This window comes from Acomys minous (genome assembly GCF_964271855.1).
Source record: "Acomys minous genome assembly, chromosome: 4".
NCBI classification, from domain to species: Eukaryota; Metazoa; Chordata; class Mammalia; order Rodentia; family Muridae; genus Acomys; species Acomys minous.
In genome coordinates, this window is record NC_140486.1 from 28,954,296 (window position 1) to 28,973,730 (window position 19,435).

A 19,435-nucleotide genomic window follows, 5' to 3' on the forward strand; every position below is an offset into this window, starting at 1 on the left:
GTTGAGAACCACTGCTCTATTTCCCTGAACAAAGGTTTACATGTTTCTTAAGACCCCTGTCTTTAAATATCATCCATGCACCTTTGGCCTCCAAGCTGACATCATAAATATCGCCAGTGCTGGACTCCAACACAATGGAAAAGTATCTATTGAGTATCTTGAGTTGGGAGCTAAGTAGATATCTCACACTGAACATGACAGGCAGAACTCTTGATTTTTACCTCTTGTTAAACATTTGCCTCCCTTGTTATTTATAGACAGGGGATAATTATAGGTTATTACTTAATTGTCTTCCGTTTCTTTCCCTTCTCTAACCTACCGGTGAGACCTGATACCCTGAATCCCAAGATGTTGTATCCATATCAGTGCTACCTGCACAAATCAAACCATCATTCCTTCTCTGTTTGTAACTCATCACAAGTGGTGACGTCATTCCTGTTTGCGTCAGTTACCACATCCCATTTGTTTGCATGCAGCACTGATCAAAATCCTCTGGTGCACAGAAATGGACCTCAAGAAATGCAGGTGATGAAATTAAGAAAACAGAACATTAAAGGAGCTATAAGTAAATTTAGGAGATTGGAGAAAAGAATGACGGCAAGGAAAGTGATAGGGAATATCAACAAGGGAGAATTATTTAAAAAGAAAAGCCACCTAGATTTTTAAAGGTAGTATCCAATGTCTGGAATGAATTGCTCCGGGGTGGTCTGAACATAAGATAATAGGTTGCAGGAAAAAAAATGATCAATAAAAGACTAGCAGACACTACCCAAAGCAAAGAACAGAGGGTAACCTGTATAAGGGCAGTTTGGGTCACTTGGGAGGCAATATGAAATAATTTACCCGGTGTCATTTGGAATTCACAAGAGAGAAGCAGACAGAAGGTCAGGCAGCGCTTCCCAGTAAATGCTCTGTGCGCCACTTTTTATGCAGCAGGGCTTTGGAGAGAGATGGCCCACCAACAGGCTGACAGTGAGCACCTCTACCAGTCCCTGTGTATATACATTTAATTACAGAATTCATATATAAGAGGAAAATATGGAGGCTGGAAAGATGGTTAAGAGCACTGTCTGTTCTTCCTAAGGTCCTGAGTTCAATTCCCAGCAAGCACATGGTGGCTCACAACCATCTACAGTGAGATCTGGTGCCCTCTTCTGGCTTTCAAGCGCACTTCTTCTTCTTCTTCTTCTTCTTCTTCTTCTTCTTCTTCTTCTTCTTCTTCTTCTTCTTCTTCTTCTTCTTCTTCTTTTTAAAGAGGAAAATATGTAATAATTTTCTTCTTGATCCTGGTTCATTTTTCTTAACATAATGGTCTAAAAGTCTATTTGTTTTCCTAAAGATGTATAGAATCCCAGTGTGGTTGTGTGTGTGTGTGTGTGTGTGTGTGTGTGTGTGTGTGTGTGTGTGTGTGAGATGTCTTCTTTATTAGCTCTTTTTTTTAAAATAAAAATTCAGATTCATTCCATAGCTTGGCTATTGTGAATAGTGTAGCAATAAACGTGAATATACACATATCTCTATATGAATCTAGTCTCTTCAGTATTTAACCAAGAGTGGTATTGCTAGAACATATGGGAGTCAGCCATATTAAAAGACAGCACTAAACTATGGCAAGCCTAATGCATGAATCACAATCCAGTACTACTGGTTTTGGAACCAGACCGTGCCATTAATCCTCAGAGCATTTATATTGTGTTCATAGCCCATCAAATGGCCATGCACAAGGTACCACCTATCCTGAGATGATTTCACCAGATGTACCAAGAAGATATGAACTTGGACCAGGCCTGAAGAAGACCATAAAAAATAGAAGTGGTACACTTGACATCAAGCACAGGAAAATAAAAAGACTACATGTGCATGCAGCCTATGATTAGGTAACCTACACACACGTGCCATCCACTACTGTCCCACCAGTCCCTCTCCCTGAGGTCCTAAAGGGATACATCATTACCAGTTGATGGGAAACATGTGACCCTGTATACAAATGTATAGGCTCAGTGTGTTTATGTAAGTCTTGAAAGATAGGAATAGGGGGGGTATTCCTCCCAGTATCCAAGGCTTTGGGAAGTGGCCTGGTCATATAGTTCATGTGGGAAGAAAAGGTTCCTGATCTGAGATGATGTGTTACACACTCATAGCCACTGACAAATGGCTTGGCCAACTGGTTGGACCTGCCAGGGGACACAAGAGCAGATAAGGGACCAAAGAGGCCTTCGACAGAGGCATGGGAATGCACACATGGGAACGGGAACAAAGCACAGCAGTTTCTTGTGCTTCGTGGTCACGATCGCCAAAGAGAAACTGCTACAGAAAGCATCCCATAGCCAGAGAAACATCAGAGTACATGGCTAACTCCTACAATTCAATAGTAAGAGACAAGCAATATAATTGAAACTGGGTGAGACATTTGGGCCCTTGACAAAAGGGAGATAAATGTGCAAAAGATGCACAAAAAATGTGCTTAACACCAGTAGATGTCAGGAAGGCACAGTGTTCTACTTCATAGTCATTAAAGCAGTTAAAAGACAAAACACTACATGTGGGATCCTGCTCCTTTTGGATCCTGGAGCCCTGGCTAGGGGCAGCGAGGGGATGAAGAGGGGACAGACACAGACACGTGTACAGTGAAACTAAAATAAGATGGGGTTCTGGAACCTACTATTCTGACCAGACTCTCAGGGTGTTTGTGTTTATTGGGTACAGCACAGCGGGAGGAGGTTAGCTAGCCTCCACAGGAGGTCTGCAAGTAAATATTCCCTCAGTGCTATTTTGCCACAGCGACAGAAAAGTAACTAATATAATGCTCATCAATATACAAGCCAGTGACTTATCTTAAAATCAGAACATAAAGGAGTTAATTGACTGTTAATAATATCTTTCTGTGACACATACCAATATACTATTTTAAAATGCTCCTGTCTTCATGTCTTACTGTAGTGTAGTCATCTGTCACTGGGTTCAAAGCAGCTATAATTCTGTCCTGTTCTGCTATTCCTAGCTGTCATATTTCATTTTCAAAGAATTTGCTTTCAGAGACACATTTCTATTTTAGTACATTCACTTCTCCATGATCATCCTTTGAGGATAGAAAGTTTTATAATTTATTGTGTTTTGAATTTCAACATTTCTGTGTATTGCATCAGGATGTTTCTGTCTAGCACTGAGTCTGGTTCGTTTTTCAATAACTGGCCTCCTGGAATGGGAAGGGGAGAAAAGAGCCAACTTATAAACTCTTTCCTAACCTGGAAGATCCTGTTGTCTATGAAATTTTTCTTAAGATCCTAAAATTGCCCACCTTCTGGCAACTTGGGGACACCACCACTCATCATTATTTGCTTGCATGCAATTCTTAGTCACTGTGCTGTTTCTCAGATGTAGGTGGGCGTGTCACCTTTGACAAATGTCATTTATGATTGTCACTCTTTGACAGGAGATTAGCAGAGCCTTTGACGTCAGCTCAGCACTCAGTATCTATATGTCTCCTCCTGAGAAGTTGGTGCTATCAGAGAATCCATTTGAACTACAGATCCACCACTATCACCACAGACACCCACTACCATCACCACAAACACCCATGACCATCACCCAACCACATCTCCCCACAACCTTTGTTTTACACTCACCCCACCTTTTCACACAATGTCTCCTTCTCTACTGGATTTTTCTCACCAGGCATTGTCTCTTCCAGTGAAGTCTTTGTATTCAATTACAGGAGGTGATAAGGTATCCTGTCTTCTTTTCCTCCAAGTCTCAACATGTTTCTAGGCTCCTCAAAGAAAAACTTTCAGAAAATGACTCCATTTCTTTTCGTTTGTAGTTCAGGTCACTCAAATACAGCAGCCTTCCCTGGTTTACTTGCATCACTCATGTCAGTAACTTGTGGTCCACTGAGTGTCCAGTGGTCAGTAACTTGTGTCCATGGCCAATTGCCAGCTCTGTACCCAGCTTCCCAAGGTTTCCACAGGCATTCAGAACATCTCTGGGCACTCATGTTGTGAACACGTTATGTCACAGCTTCCATCACACTGTAGCCTTCTGAGTTCCCATCCCATTGTTTCCACCAGGTTTTCTTTTCTTCTTTACCTGTCTTCCGTTATCTGCCTTAAATGTCAACAATGACAGCACCTGTGTGAGTCTCTTCCGCTTTCTTCACTCTCTAACATTTTGAGACATGATGGAGTGCCATAACTCACCTGCCACGACCACCACATTTCCTCCTTCGTGAACTACACACTCCTAAGTCCAACTTCACCCTTCACCCTTCTCTCAGAGATCTCTCTAGAACTTCGCAGATGTACCATGTTCAAAGCAGAGCTGTGAATGTTTATCGTCCAAGCCTTCCTCATGTTAGAAGGTAGTACCACCCACAACGAGTGAGCCATCTGGAAGATGCTGAGTCAGCTTGGTTTGTGCCTTTCACAGTTCATACATCAGCCAAGTCCGTCGTTTTTCCCACCTGTTTTCCTCCGTGTTGTTTTTCTCTAACTCACTGTGGCCAGTGTCCTCAATGCTTGTCCACTGTCTCTGGACTACTGTGAAGTGGTTTCCTCTTTGAACCCCTGCCTTTTAATCCACACGCAACACAGCAGAACAAGCTGTTGGAAACATGAATGAGAGCAACCCACTTCTCTACTTCAAGTCTCTCCTTTGCTTCCTACTGTTTACAGCAGAAAGCAATGTGGCGCCCTACCTTGACCTGCAATGCAGGATAAGGTCCAGCTGCCCTTTCCCTCCTCTTCCTCTTCCTTTCCTTCACTTGTAGATTAGTCACAATGGTGTCCTAAAAAACTGCCCCATTCCAAAGCCCTGCGCATACTCTTCCAGTAAGGCATTTCCCAAGATTTTCCTACACGAGGCTCCTTCGCAGCCTTCAGGTTTGCCTAGAGTAGATTCTTTTCATTTAAAATTATTATATTTATTTTCTCTTAGCACTTGCCATTCACCATTCGACTTTTTCATGAGCTTACTTGTGTGTACACAGGCCAGGACAGAAAGTTGTCTAACTCTTGTAGCTAAGCATCCCTCGCAGCTCCATGCCTCTTAGCCAATAGGAACCTAACAAATACTCATTGAACAAATGAGTTCATGTGTAGAGTCAATTCATTTTAGTTTCAGCTTCAACCCTTTTCATTGTTTTGGTTGAGTAATTTGAAACAATATCTAGTTCTATAAAAATAATGTATATCTTACAGTCTGCCATGTAAACATACATTATTGACCATCTGAGTTTATTTTTATATGTTGAATCAGTTACCCATGCAATTCTTTGCAAGAAACAGAATTTCTGGTAGGGGAAATGTTGTGTTTTGGTTGTAGTTAGAAGCCCACAGGAGGGAGAGATAGGTGGCCCCAGAAGGTAGGGACAGCAGCTCAGCACTGCCATACCCATGGGTCAGTAGCTCTCTAGTTCATCCGACTCTTTCTCTGAGCCTGCAGGATCCACTGAAACTCCAGGCATCACGCAAGTGTACTCCCTGTCCACAGGCAGAGAAACACAAAAGAAGGACCCTTTCGTCATCACTACTGGACTGAAAATACCTCTTGGGTAAGCCTCTCTGCAGACTGTTCCTAATGTGTGGCCAGACGCAGGTCACATGTTCATCCTGCTAGTTACAGGTAGAGGGAGGACCCGTGCTCCCACTCTGTGGGTGCTCTCAGTAGCTAGTTCCATAGCGCTCACTAAACGTTAGAGCCTAGCCATGAAGAGTTTAAATGATTTCTGGTAATTTCCTTTCTGTGTTTAAACTTGGCAAAATAAAGTTTCATTGTTACTATGTCTTTGATGCTAACATCTACTTTCATAGTCAAGCTTTTTTTTTTTTTAATATCCAAACGGAAGCTTAGCAAGAATTGATGGGATCATCCTGCTTCTCTATCATTTTTCTTTTGAAGAAGTCACCCCAACCCGGCCACACTGATCACACAACGCCCCAAACTCTGTGCTGCTGGATTTTAAGCATTAAAGAGCAAATAGTTACAGGAGCTGGGGCAAACAGAAAACCCAACAGAGCACATTGTGCACAAAAGCTGTGCATTTGTTGGCCTTTAAATCAATTGCCTACTAAGCACTCTAGGCTTCTAGCAACCTTAGCGCTTCAGATTCATCTTTCTTGACCGTTTATCAGTAAGGAGGCCCAAGTCTAAATTCCTTCATGGCTTATTTAATTTAATCTGAAGCAATGATGGCATCTTAAATACGTCTGTACACACTGGGGAGGGGAGGGGAGAGGGAGCGAAGATTGAAGCTAAGGATGGCCCATGGCACACCTGGAATTATATAACTTGAAGTGCTTTGTAGACACTCAGGAAGGAGTCATCTTACTTGATTTCGAAGGCTGTTGTTCACTGTCTCAGACTGCTTTCCCTTCCATGCCCGTTTTAGGCTTTGGGAAGCTAATGTTAGCTCTAGACACAGTTTGGGCTGTTGTTCTAAAGGTTTTTGTGAATGTCTTACATAACCCTGCCAGGAGCTATATTTCGTGACATATAAATCAGATACTTTAATTAAACAGGAGGAAAGAGACTCGGAGGTTGCTGTGTTCCTCTAACACTGCACTGATCCTTCGACCTTGTTTGATCATTCGAAAAAAATCAACCAATAGAAGATGGAACATCAAATTGGCATGTATGTTCCCTTCATGTCCCTCATGAGGTTAGCGTCTATGCGAGACGCCTGCCTGTGTTTTGGTAGTTAGGTCCCCCTGAAAATACAGTTAATAGTCCACGTAGTCCATGAGTCTTTCTAGTTCTCAGTACTGAAGAGTGGGGAGTGCTGGCCACTTTCGTGAAACAAGAAAACAAGCACCTAAGAGCTTTCTGGCATGGGTCCAGATGCTAGAATCTGTTTTCTGTACTTGTTCCTGTACTGTATTATCTGGGTAACTCAAACACAAAGGAAATTGCTTCCCTCCACCTGAAGATGTGGAGCTCGACCACTTCTGTAAAGACGTGTTTCCGAAGTAACACACAGTCAACAGCCCTGGGGAGCTGAAAGTCAGCCTTCTTCCCTGTTAGAGACTGTGGTGGATTGAATAGGAATGACACACACACACACACACACACACACACACACACACACACACACACAGACTCATGAGATGTGGCACTATTAGGAGGTGTGAGTTTGTTGAAGTAGGTGTGGCCTTGTTGGAATAAGTGTGTCACTGTGGAGTTGGGCTTTGAGGTCTCATATGCTCAAGCTAAGCCTAGTGTGGTACCCAGTCTCCTGTTGCCTGTCGATCACAATGTAGAAATCTCAGCTCGTTCTCCAATACCATGTCTGTCTGCACCCTGCCATGTGTCCTGCCATGACAACAATGGATTAAACCTCTGACACTGTAAGCCAGCCCCAGTTAAATGTTTTCCTTTATAAAAGTTGCCGTGGACATGGTGTCTCTTCACACCGATAGAAATCCTAATTAAGATACATACCTATAACTCAATCAAATAGCCACTGGCTTTGTATTGTGCTTCCTCCTATTTGCTGAAAAGGAAAGTGACACAGGGTATTGTCACACAAATTGCTCAACAGCACATGGCTGGTAAACAGCAGTGTCTGTATTTGAGCTCATAAACTCTGTGTGACGTTCAAAGCCACCTGTCACTGGGGGGTACATCAAAACAAAACAAACAAACAAACAAAAAAAAAAAAACAGAAGCTTATATAGAAGAATTCCCATATGGTGTACCAAAATAAAAGTCAACTGAAAAGAATTTCGTCTTTAAACCACTCCTCTGAGGGCATGGAATTCCATCACTTTCTTGCCGTTGGCAGGACTTCTTGTCCTATCGCTTACTTGTACACAGAACCACTTTAAGTGCAAGGCTTTTAGAGTGATACAGGGAAAGTGTGTTGTATAAACTGTGTGCACTTAAGGTGTTTGGTGAATGAATGGACTTTCAAGCAATCCATCAAAAGTATGCCACATTGGAGTTGGCAACAAGCAGGGAATGAGCCTTTGCAGCTATTTCTTGTCCATTTTTACTTATAAACACAAATCCTTCTAGAACAGTTTGGTAGATTCTTCTACCCCAATATTCAGCCTTCTTAAGACTTATTTAGCCAACCCTAGGACCTAAAAAGGGTTTTCTAAACTACACAGCCTATGATTCCAAACTTCTAAAGTTCCTACCAGAAAGCCCACATCTTTTTTTTTTTTTTAGTTTTTGAAATATTTTTAAATACTACATATTTAAAACAAATTTTCAACATATAGTTTTTTAATTATACAATGAATTTGCTTGGTTATAAAAACTTACAATAAGCTTTGACTTGTAAGTGCTTAAAAAAAGGTAAGGCAAGAGGATCAAGAGTTCAAAGTTATCTTAAGCTACATTGTGAGTTTGGGGCCAATCTGTCTCTAAAATCTTAAAGTAAGTGCCAGTCTTAGTGTTGTACTTAGTCTGTTTTCTCTTTCTGTTTCATAAATATGGTAGGAAATACTTGCTGGTCAATATTTGCCTTATTTTAGAATCTAAACTGATTTGTATTCAAATTAATTCCCTAGTAATAGGTTCATTATTTCAGTGGCCTCAGGAATCAAAACTATTAGAAAGAAAGGGAGAACCCATGTAAATGAACTTTATAAAAACACAACACAGAGAAACTGTTACATATCCTGAGTAAAGGGTGGCAGATCAGTGGGGAGTCATTGTGCTGTAGGTTTTAGTTCTTGGAACAAAGCCTTTTGGACTTACTGACTCCTTTTTATGTTGCACAGAATGCCCTGCTGTACCCAGAAGGCATGCTAGTAGGACGAGGCCATAACTGCCATGGGGTCACTAACACTAACGCTTTGCTGATGCGTTCACTGTCTATTCTGCATGAGCCTGTTGCTTTTGATCACCATCTCAATTACTATGATAAGGTCAATCTCTGATAGCTTTAGTGTTTTTATAATAAAGGCATGCTTTCTTTATCTACAGGTGCTGCTGTTTTTTCAAATGAAGGAAAAGGAAAACCATGCAACGTCACAAATGACTGGACACAAAACGTTGGGGAGTTACTTACATGTTCATATGCTGTCTCGTGATTAAAATCATCTCTCTAGTGACCACATACATTTTTAAGGACTCACTCTTGAAACAAAATGCCACTTTTCCATATTTCATTTTGTGGTTGTCTTACATTCATTTTCTCCCCTAATTTAACTTTATGGAAGCTTTAAGATTTCATCAAAACTTGAGTGCTTTGGCCGCCGTTGACTGGAATGGACCAGTGAAGTGGTGTTGATGAACACAGTCCCACAGGCCATCTTCCAGAAGCGTTTCTGCTCTAGAAACCAATACAGGTGTCCACGTGTCAATTAGTTGCACCTAATTTGATTTTTTTATGTCTTCATAATCAAACAAGAAATTTCTTCCCTATGAATAGTGCAGGAGAAAACAATTGCCCAAATATTAAAAGCAACTTTTTTGAACAGTTCCTATTTTGTGACATCTGCATTGATTTCAGTAAGACTGATGGTACTGTTATTCATGAATCATATAGCCATTCTCTGTGACGTCATGGTACAGTCACTGCCCAGAGGTACCAAGGAAAAAGCATTATGGGATTGGCAAGCAGTGGCGATAGATTAATCAGAAGTGTGGGAAATAGGAGCTCGGCAAGCTCACGTATTTTAAGCTAAGGACCCCTAAAGCCATCTGTTCCTTTTTGCTCTGTGCATCTTGCTCCTTGCTAAGGCCAGACTATTTTATCAAACAGCCTGTGTTTGTCAGCATGCACTGGGGGCTGTTGCTGACAGCTCTGTGATGACAACTATCCCTGGGGGGTGATATTGATGTTATTTGTGCTAAGCCATGTTCTCGTTTTGCTCCACAAAAATTCATTCTCTACTTTTCTCAGAATTTTCTCAAAGAATTTTCATAATCCTTCATTTTAAGACTTTTTAGGGCTGCATCTCTCGGTCTGTAAGTCACATATGCCTTTTATATGACTCTCATTTTACGAAGTTGGACTAGCACAGCTTTGATATGTGTCTCTAGGTAGAACCTGAAGGCAACTCACCAGTTGTGGGGTACTCATATTCTTAGTGTTAAAAAATACTGTGCAGATGTGTTCAGATAATAACATTGTATCAAATAATAAGCCAAATAAAAATGTTACACGTTAACAGATAAATGACAAATTTTGTCATGTTTCTGATAAGCATGTAAACAAATATAGTCTTTACAAAAGGCAACCTGAAATTATACATTAAGAATCCTTTAACATATATAATTATGAACTCTGTGGTATAGGTTAGCTAGACTAAAGGGTTGTAAGTCACTTATCCAAATATGTAAATTGATCTAAATACAGTAGAAGTTTATCTCTAGGAAACAGCACTGATCAAGTGGATTTTCTGATGTACTGATTCAGAGACCAGGGTTTATCCTTCTAGAGCTTTGGCCTCCCCTGAGTCTTCCTCTTCACATGTGTCTGGTAAAGTGACGGGGAAGAGCCCAAAGGAAGCCATGCTCAACACCATTATCCACAAGTAATACTCATCAAATAACACTCAACAAAGAACCCCTCATAGTCCACTGGTGACAACACATCACATCACACTCATAACTAGTGCAAGGGGAGGACCTTGGACTTAGTCTAACTGTATGTCCTGAACTAGGATCTTGTCTTTGATTTATTAACTGTCTGTGCTGTCGAGTCTTCAAAAGAAATGAGCCTGAAAATAACATATGATTATAATATAGAATATGATATAGAAAACATATAGGCCCAGTACCAAAAGAACACAGACTTCAGTTAAAGCCAGTTGATATGGGACTGAATGCTGTCTGGCCTTCATAGATTGGTATTCTTGAAGTGTTACAAATTATTTCATCTTACCGCTTCAGGCTGTTGAGGAAAAATTCACACATTCAACAGAATACACTAGAGCCACTGAAGAGCTAAATATACACAATACTACAGGAAAGAATTCTAAAATATAAGTTTAAAAACACACAGAACATATACAGAATACAAATTCAACTTGTTCAATAGAAATTTTGATTAGCCATTGTGGTTTTCCTGTTTTTTTTTTCTTGTTGTTGTTGTTTCTATTATTGAACCAAGGGGTTATTTTGCTGTTTCCACCTGATTGTCATGTTTAATACTTAAAGCTTTATTAAAATAATAAAATATTACAGATAAACTTGAAATCCTTTTTTAACTTTCATGTGCTGTCCCAGAGAAAGCCATTCTTGAATTTATGTATATTCACACATGAAATAATATGCTTTTTAGAATGTTAAAGATATTTGAATAATAACCATATTTTGTTTTTTTCTATGAACTTTATATGCTCAATACATATACATATTGATCCTATAGATCTATTTAATCTAGTGATTCTCAACCTGTGGGTCACAACCCCTTTGATGGTCAAACAACTCTATCACAGGGGTGGACATATCAGATATTCTGCATATCAGATATTTACCTTATGGTTCATAACAGCAGCAAACTTATAGTTATGAAGTAGCAGTGAAATAATTTTATGGTTGGGAGTCATCCAACATGAGGAACTGTATTAAGGATTTGCAGCATTAGGAAGGTTGAGAACCAATGATTTAGTTTGTTTATTTTAGCAGTTCCTTAACCTTTAATTGAATGAATATAATGCAGTTCGTTCATTCATTCACCATATGAATACTAATCGGCCTGTAATTGTCTCCTAGTACATAAAATGCTGTAGTGATCATTTTAGGACTCCTAGAGATTTATGTGACAGCATCTCTAGGTTTTATATCAGGAGTAAAACATCTCGGTCACAGGAGAATACTGAATGTGATGAAATTTTGTCACATCAGCCGCCTACTAGGATTATTTTAGTCAAAATATACAAGATTAAAATGTGTAAACCTTGGTACCACTTTTTAAAACCTTCACATTTTTGGCCAACTGTATGGCAGTAAATGATTTTCCCCTACGGTCTCAGTTTTCTTCTTACTAACAAATTATAAGAATAAGCATTGTTCATATTTATTGAATTCTCAGATTTTATTTTACATTAACTGCACATAGTGTTATTTATTGCTAAAGTAATATCACATGTAGCATAGTATATGGTCAAAAATTGGATTTATTTTTAAATATAAGTAATTCAACTGCCATTGTCTATTTTGATATATTGTATAACAAGTAAAGAAAAACAAGCTGATGTTTGGTAACCCTGATGAGAAATACTAATTTTTTTTCCTGGATAATTTTGTTGTGGATAATATATGTGACTCCCCAAAGTAAGCGCAAGAAAAAAATGTGAATTCCACAGATCAAAGAATGACAAACAACTAAGCCTCTGACAGTTCACCTTCCCTGCAGCTGAAGACGACATGCTGCCAACTGCCGGGCTTTTATGCTGCTCATCTAGGCTTAAATATCTGCTAATTTAGATAATGGCTGCAGTCCATCAGTTAATAGTATTTACAACGAAAACATATGGCTAGGACTTGGAAGGCCAGTCATTAGCTAATGTGAGTCATTCCCAAATGACACAGAGATGATTCATATTGTCAGGATGAATTCTCTCTGAGTGGCATGACATCTGCCAGAATTAACCTTAAGAACAGATAGCAGTGGCTATTTATGTACTGATTACTTAGGAGCCCTGCAGCCTGCTCATCCGTCACAAGCACCAGGCATGGGCAGAGACTGAAACACACACTACAGCTTGAAGCAGCCAAGGAGAGTTGACAGAGAGGGAGTCACAAAACACTAGATCTGCAGAGACTGAGTCGATTTTGCATAACTCAGAAGAGGCGTGCAGTTGTGTTGCAATAATAAGAATCTGTAATAATAACTCTAATTATCCCAAAGAGTAACTCAACATTTTTGGTTGCTTATATTTTATAGGCAGCTCCGGTCGTAAGACACCCTTGTCCGGGGCAGTTTTTTGGAAGATAAAATGAGTACCATGCTCATGATCCTTACTTAGTTGTCTAAATCATATCTGATTTCCAATTGTAGTTTTAAAAGAATTTGAAACTGAAAATGTTCAATGATGTTAAAGAAAAGAGATAAATCAAAGATACGTAGAAAACAGCAGAGTGGTCACAACATATGGCTTCAATGGGCCCACATTCTCAGACCTGGGCACAGGGACACCTTTCCTCATCCCTGGGAAGAGCACCCCTGAATCCAAGCCATGGTAGTAACTTAACACATGGAGCTACTGTGTTAAACTCATCCCGTTCTCACTTTGTTTGTGCCACTCTTGACACAGAGACCTAGCAGCAGGAAGAAAAGTACCATCCAAAACACACACACACACACACACACACACACACACACACACACACACCACGTAATCATGACATCTCTAACAGCAACAAGAGATTATCTCAAGAATAGCTATTTAAGTTTCATCGCTATTCTTGTCTGTTTTTCTGTGAGACTTACTAATAAATGGGGTCTGGACACCACCTAACATTTCATTCATTCTATAGTACATTTTGGTTAATACCTAGAAAAGAGAGACACAGCAACACTCTCTTCAGGTGCTAAATTAATACTGAGTTAACAGTCCACACAGCACACAGTCAGTAGCACTGGACAGCATCTGCGTTAATCTCACACTTATTTATTGGAAACTAGGCTTGCAAAATTGGACAAGCAGTTTGATAGCTGTGATTCTGACATCTACTGTTTTATGCCAATTGAGAATCCTCTCTACAGAAACTAGTTCTGCAAAAGGAAAAGGAACGTTATTTTTATAAAGTTGGAAAATGTTGGTTGAAGGAAAATACCACAACTTTCCCAGTAACTAATAACACAACTGCTGAAAGATGACCCTGAGTGAGAGCATGTAGGTGAAGAGCTTTTAATATGTAGATTATACTTTAGAGGAAATAATATTGTAAAATAATGAAGTAAGCTAGTTCATAGAGCAGCATACGTTAAAGACAATAAGCTGTTGAAAAGAAAAATGCTAATGGATTTTTAAACAAAGATGAGACAAGAGAAGCTAAAATTGGCCTGTATGCCATTTGGGATGTGCTGAGAACCTGGGTCCAGAACTATAGCATATTCCATTTAAAATTGAAATAAGAATCAAGTTATGTTTGATTGATATGAATTTTATGTTCTTTTCTGTAATGATTTTAATGAACAGAATTTTCCCATTATAATGCCACAGTTGATAAATCTGCAACCAATCACTACATCTAAGTCTAAAGATGTGATCCATAGGTATTTCTGTACATTTATGATAAGCTGTACAATTATGATAAATTATTTTCCACAAGAATGTGCAATATGGAAAAAGTATTGATTAAAGAAATAGTACCAAGAAAACTGGGATATGCATACACAGAGAAATTAAATGTATCCTTTACCAAGTTATATAAAAATCAACTCCCAAAAGACTTATATGTAGTGGAAGTTTTGGTTTTTTAAAACCTCAGTTATGTTATATAAATATGTTTTTGTTTTGATCCCAAGTGTGAGATATGGGACTACCTTTGTTTGTCTCCTGTAGCTCAGAGAGGGGCGTGGTCTTTGTCAGCTGGAGTTAGTGTAATTCTGAGGATTCTGGATGGATATAAATAACAGAGCTCAGAGAGAGGAGAGGGCTTCCAGAAGACAGATGGAGGAGGAAGAAGTTGCTGGTTCTTCTTGCTTCTGGGTTTGCTGTTTGCTATGTGCTATTTTCTGTTGTTAAACTGCTGGATATCCTAATGGCAGAGATTGGTATTTTCCCCAAAGAACCCGATGGCCCTAACCATCTGGAACTAAGTCTAAAGAGGTCTACATTCCCTTTCCCTTCTATCATTTTTTCTCTCCTACCTAGGAGTTGGGAATTGGAAGGGAGGTAGAGGTATTAAGGAACCCCAAGTAAAATAGAGTTTAAAAAGTTGCTCTTACACTTACATATAAGACAGGAAATATCAAAGATTTTAGAACAGAACAGAGAGGGAAAATCCCACAACAATGACCTGAGAAACACAAAGCACAAACATTAAGGCATAAGCAACAAAACCAAACCCAGATAAATGAGATACATGCATTAAAATTGCTGGTTGTTAGCCAACCCATGAGGTAAAAAGAGATATTTTCAAACTGTGTTTCTAAGCAACTGCCATCTTGTGGAATTTATCTCTGTCACTTTGCAAAAGGAGCATCCTACCTGGGATTGTTGACTGTTTGTGCCCCTTCACAGATGGGTAGGGAGGGTGGCGAATTCCTTACCTGAATATCCACCTGTTGCATGCAACTCTGTCTTCATTGCTGGTGGCCTGAGGGAGGGGCTAGAGTAGAGCTGGGAAAGGCTAGACAGAGAGGCTCCATCTATGTGGCTACAGGGAAGCCCTCATCTCTGCTGGGGAAGCCTTTCCAGATGCAGCCTATTGGAGGAAGGAGCACCCACACCGCAGTATGTACCCCTTACCTATGCTCTGCAAGGAAGCCCAATAAGCTCATTGGTTTCCTAGAGCGTTGTTTGGAAGCATGCCTTGGATAGGATGTTAGGAAGAAGTCCCATTGCTTATATCTTCCTCTGGGAAGGAATTTTAGCAACAGCAGCTAAAAGCTTAAATATATAATAAGTTTAAACAACTCAATGGCAAGAAAACAGCTAAAGGATCAACATAGTACAGTGCCATTAATCATCAGAATAATTCAAATTAAAAGAATGACACTGACAGCTAGGAGAATAGCTACAATAAAAAAAGATAGACAACAAGCATTCAATAGGATGTGGAGAGAAGAGAATCCTTCTAGACCGTTGGCGGAAACATAAGTTAGTATAGTGAACACGAGTAGAAATGAAGGGCATGGTGCTGAGTGAAATAAGCTAGATATGTAAGCACGAATGCTGCATGATCTTACATATGTGTGGAAGTAAAATAATCAACATCACAGAACTTGAGAGTGGAAATAAGGGTACAAAGGTTGAAGGGAGTGGGAAGAAAGTGGGACAGGGGAGATGTGCATCATGGAGTACCAGGGCTCAGATGGGTAGAGTATGTTTTAGTGACTATTGCACAATAGAATGACCAAGGATGATGATAATAATGGTGTATTATATATTTCAGAATTGCTAAAGGCACAAATGTTCCAATAGCCTCATTATAAAATATCATAAGTTGTTGAGATTATATATGTGTTAATTACCATATTTAAATCAATGTTGTATGTATGGGTCAGAATAGCACACTTCACACCACATCTTATAATTGTGCATAATTATTTGCCAATTTAAAACAAAAATTTGAAGAGATTTTATTTCATCTGTAAATATGTGTGTGTGTGTGTGTGTGCGTGTGTGTGTGTGTGTGTGTGTGTGTGTGTGTGTGTGTGTGTGTAATCTAAGCTGCCAGTAGAGGGTTCTGGATCACTTGGTGCTGGAGTTTCAGATGTTTGTGAGCTTCCTGCCATGGGTACTGAGGTCCAAACTGAGGTCATGACTTCCAAACTCTGCCTTCATGATTGGCCAGCAGGTTCTCTTAACTGCTGACCCATCTCTCAGTCCTAACACAAACTTTTAAAACAACAAATTGTGCATTTTAAATGTATAAATATATTTGAATGCCTATTATATATCAATAAGCTGTTAAAAACAAAAGCAAAACAAAAAAGAAGTAGAAGAAGGCAAAACAAAGGGACAGAAAGGGCACAGAACATGTTATAAACAAGTGACAGAAAATTCTAGATTCTGAATCAAATTAATTATATGTTGATTTTAAATGTACTTTGTGCTACAGTTGAGGTCTTCAAATCTTCTCAGGTTATCCTACAGCCTCTGCAAAGCTGCCACTTTTCCAGTTCATTTTTGTTTCTATAAGCCTGTGGTTCTCAACCTTCCTAATGCCATGACCCTTAAATACTGTTCCTCATGTTGTGGTGCTTTCCAACCATGAAATTATTTTCATTGTCATTTCATAACTATAACTTTGCTACTGTTATGAATCATAATGTAAATATCTGTGTTTTCCGATGGTCTTAGGTGACCCATGTGAAGGGGTCATTTGACCCCTCAAAATGTTTTCTGGACCACAAGTTGAGAACCACTGCTTTTTGAGACCTAATCTAAAGCACTGTGGATTTATAAGAATGCTTATAATAAATAGGTTAGCTTCTGCATCATGAATAAGAATTCTCTTAGTAGTCCTACTCAGTATTCCTGAGTTATCAAAGACCCCAGAATAGAAGAAACCCAATTGCTTGATTTAGTTTTTGTATTTTTTTCATTTCATCCAATAAGTCTTTATCACCTTAAGACTCTGACCTCTTCAAGTACACTTAATACATATTAGTTAGCATACCATAATAAGGTAATTTCACACGACATTTTCATTTTAAAAAATATTCAATCGTGTCTGCACTCACCATTTCCTCTTGTTCCCACCTTCCCTCCAGCTGGTGCCCTTTCCTTTTCCAAATAGCCCTGCCTCTAATTCCAAGTATTTGCATAAGATTTTATATATGAGAAAAACAGGCACTACTTACGTTTGTGAGACTGACTTCTTTTGTTTAACATGGTAATCTAGTTCATTTTTTTTTTTTTTAGATAGCATGCCAGGATCCCTGTGTACATGTAGAACATTGTCTTCTGTTGATGGGCATCTAACATGTTTCCATAATTTGAGTCTTGTTACTAATGCCACAGTGAAAATAGGTGTGCAGGAATCTCTATGGTTTGCAGGTTTAGATTCCTTCAGGTATTTACCCAGAAATGGTGAAATTTACAACACATTTTGCACAGGCTCTCTAATTTTCTTGGTTGGAAGACTGGTTCAAATACTCAATTTACTGCCACGAGTAGAGGCAACTTCTTTGTAACACATGCATAAGGACAATTGTAGGCACCATTTTAACAGCCCTTCCAACACCACAACACCGCATAGGAGAGAAAGAAGGTTAGTGGGGAGAAGGGGCGTGGTTCTCTTTGGCTACTTCTTGCTGGTTAGGGTCATTGGGTTCCTTGGGGCAAGTCCAATCTTCATTTCAGGATATCTCTGACTTCTCATCAAACTGCATCAACAGCAACTAAGAGCAGCAGGGGCAGCAGCAGCAGCAGCAGCAGCAGCAGCAGCAGCAGCAGCAGCAGCAGCCTTCTTCTTTCTCAGAGCCCCACCCACCTCCCTGGGCTCTGGCATTTATTTCCTCTCCAGAGTCCTCAGAATTAAACTATCTGCCACTGACAAAGAGCCTCTCTCAGAAACCTCACGAGGCAAAGAGTGTGCTCTTTTGGATAATCTGAATCAGTCCCGTATCCCACTCCTGGGATTAAAACAAAAACATATTTACATAACATAAGACACAAAAACTTTCCACTGCAGACAGTCATTTTGCCTTTTTCTAACATAGCTAAATGAGTTATCCAGTTATTACATTTTTAAAAACTAATTTTAATAAACAGTAAAATATAACATTTAAAGCCACTGGACCTCATGATTCAATCCATTGTATCATACTTACAGTTTCCATCAGTTAATTCTATGTATTGCAACCAAACCCAACCCCACAAACATGTGTATTGTAAAAGAGTGCTTAATATCAATGCCCTTAGCCAGCATAAGCCCACAGAAAGTGCAATAATAGGAACAGCACGAAGAACATCCTACATATGCATTCCAGACAGACCCGGAAGCCAGAAGGAAGGTGCAAGAGCACCATGAAGCTGAATGGAAAGTGAGGAAATGACAGTGGGTACGCAGAAAACAAATCCCTCTTTTTTTTTTCCCCCTCAGACTTTCCTAGGATTCACTCTGGCTTCCTGGATCTGTTATGACAGAGCTGGCAGCTGTCCTAGTATGCAGATCATGTGGAAGCTGGAGGCTAATGTGACTGTTCTTCCCATCTCAGTTGCGCTCTCTTATTCTTGATAATGAAAACAGAGCCAGATGGCAGTGAACACTGAGACAGCTAGCAGAAATAAAAGAGGGTTAGCCTTGAGTGATGCATAGGATTTCTGTTGCTTTGCTTCGAATGAAACACATGAGAGATGGATGTGGCCACTTTTAACACCTCAAACTTTGTGTGATGCAGTTTTGTGCTGAATCCACCAAGAGTGGGGAGACCCTGAGGATAAAGATGGAGGTCGGTGTGACTGTTGAATACGAAGCATGAAATTTCAAGGCATCAAGGGGTGTTGATGAACCATAAGACAGGGAGACAAGAGGGAGAGTTTTAAGGCTCTGTCAAATAAGAAACTAGAGAGCTGCTTTGATTTGAGTGTTTAACTAGAAAAATAATGATGGGATTCATTGTGGTCAGGAATGTAGTCAGCTGAGATCTCGGGAGACTCTAGTATGTACAAAATAAAGTGGAACTTTGAGAAAAGTAAGTACTTTCTTCCTCCCTCCCGCCCTCCTTCCTCCCATCCCTCCCTCCCTCCCTCTTCCTCCCTTCCTTTATTCCTTCTTTTCTTCTTTCTTTCTCTTTTACAGAAGACAATCAAAGACTGATAAATGCCAAGATTAGTATGAGGACCGCTACGGGGCAAAA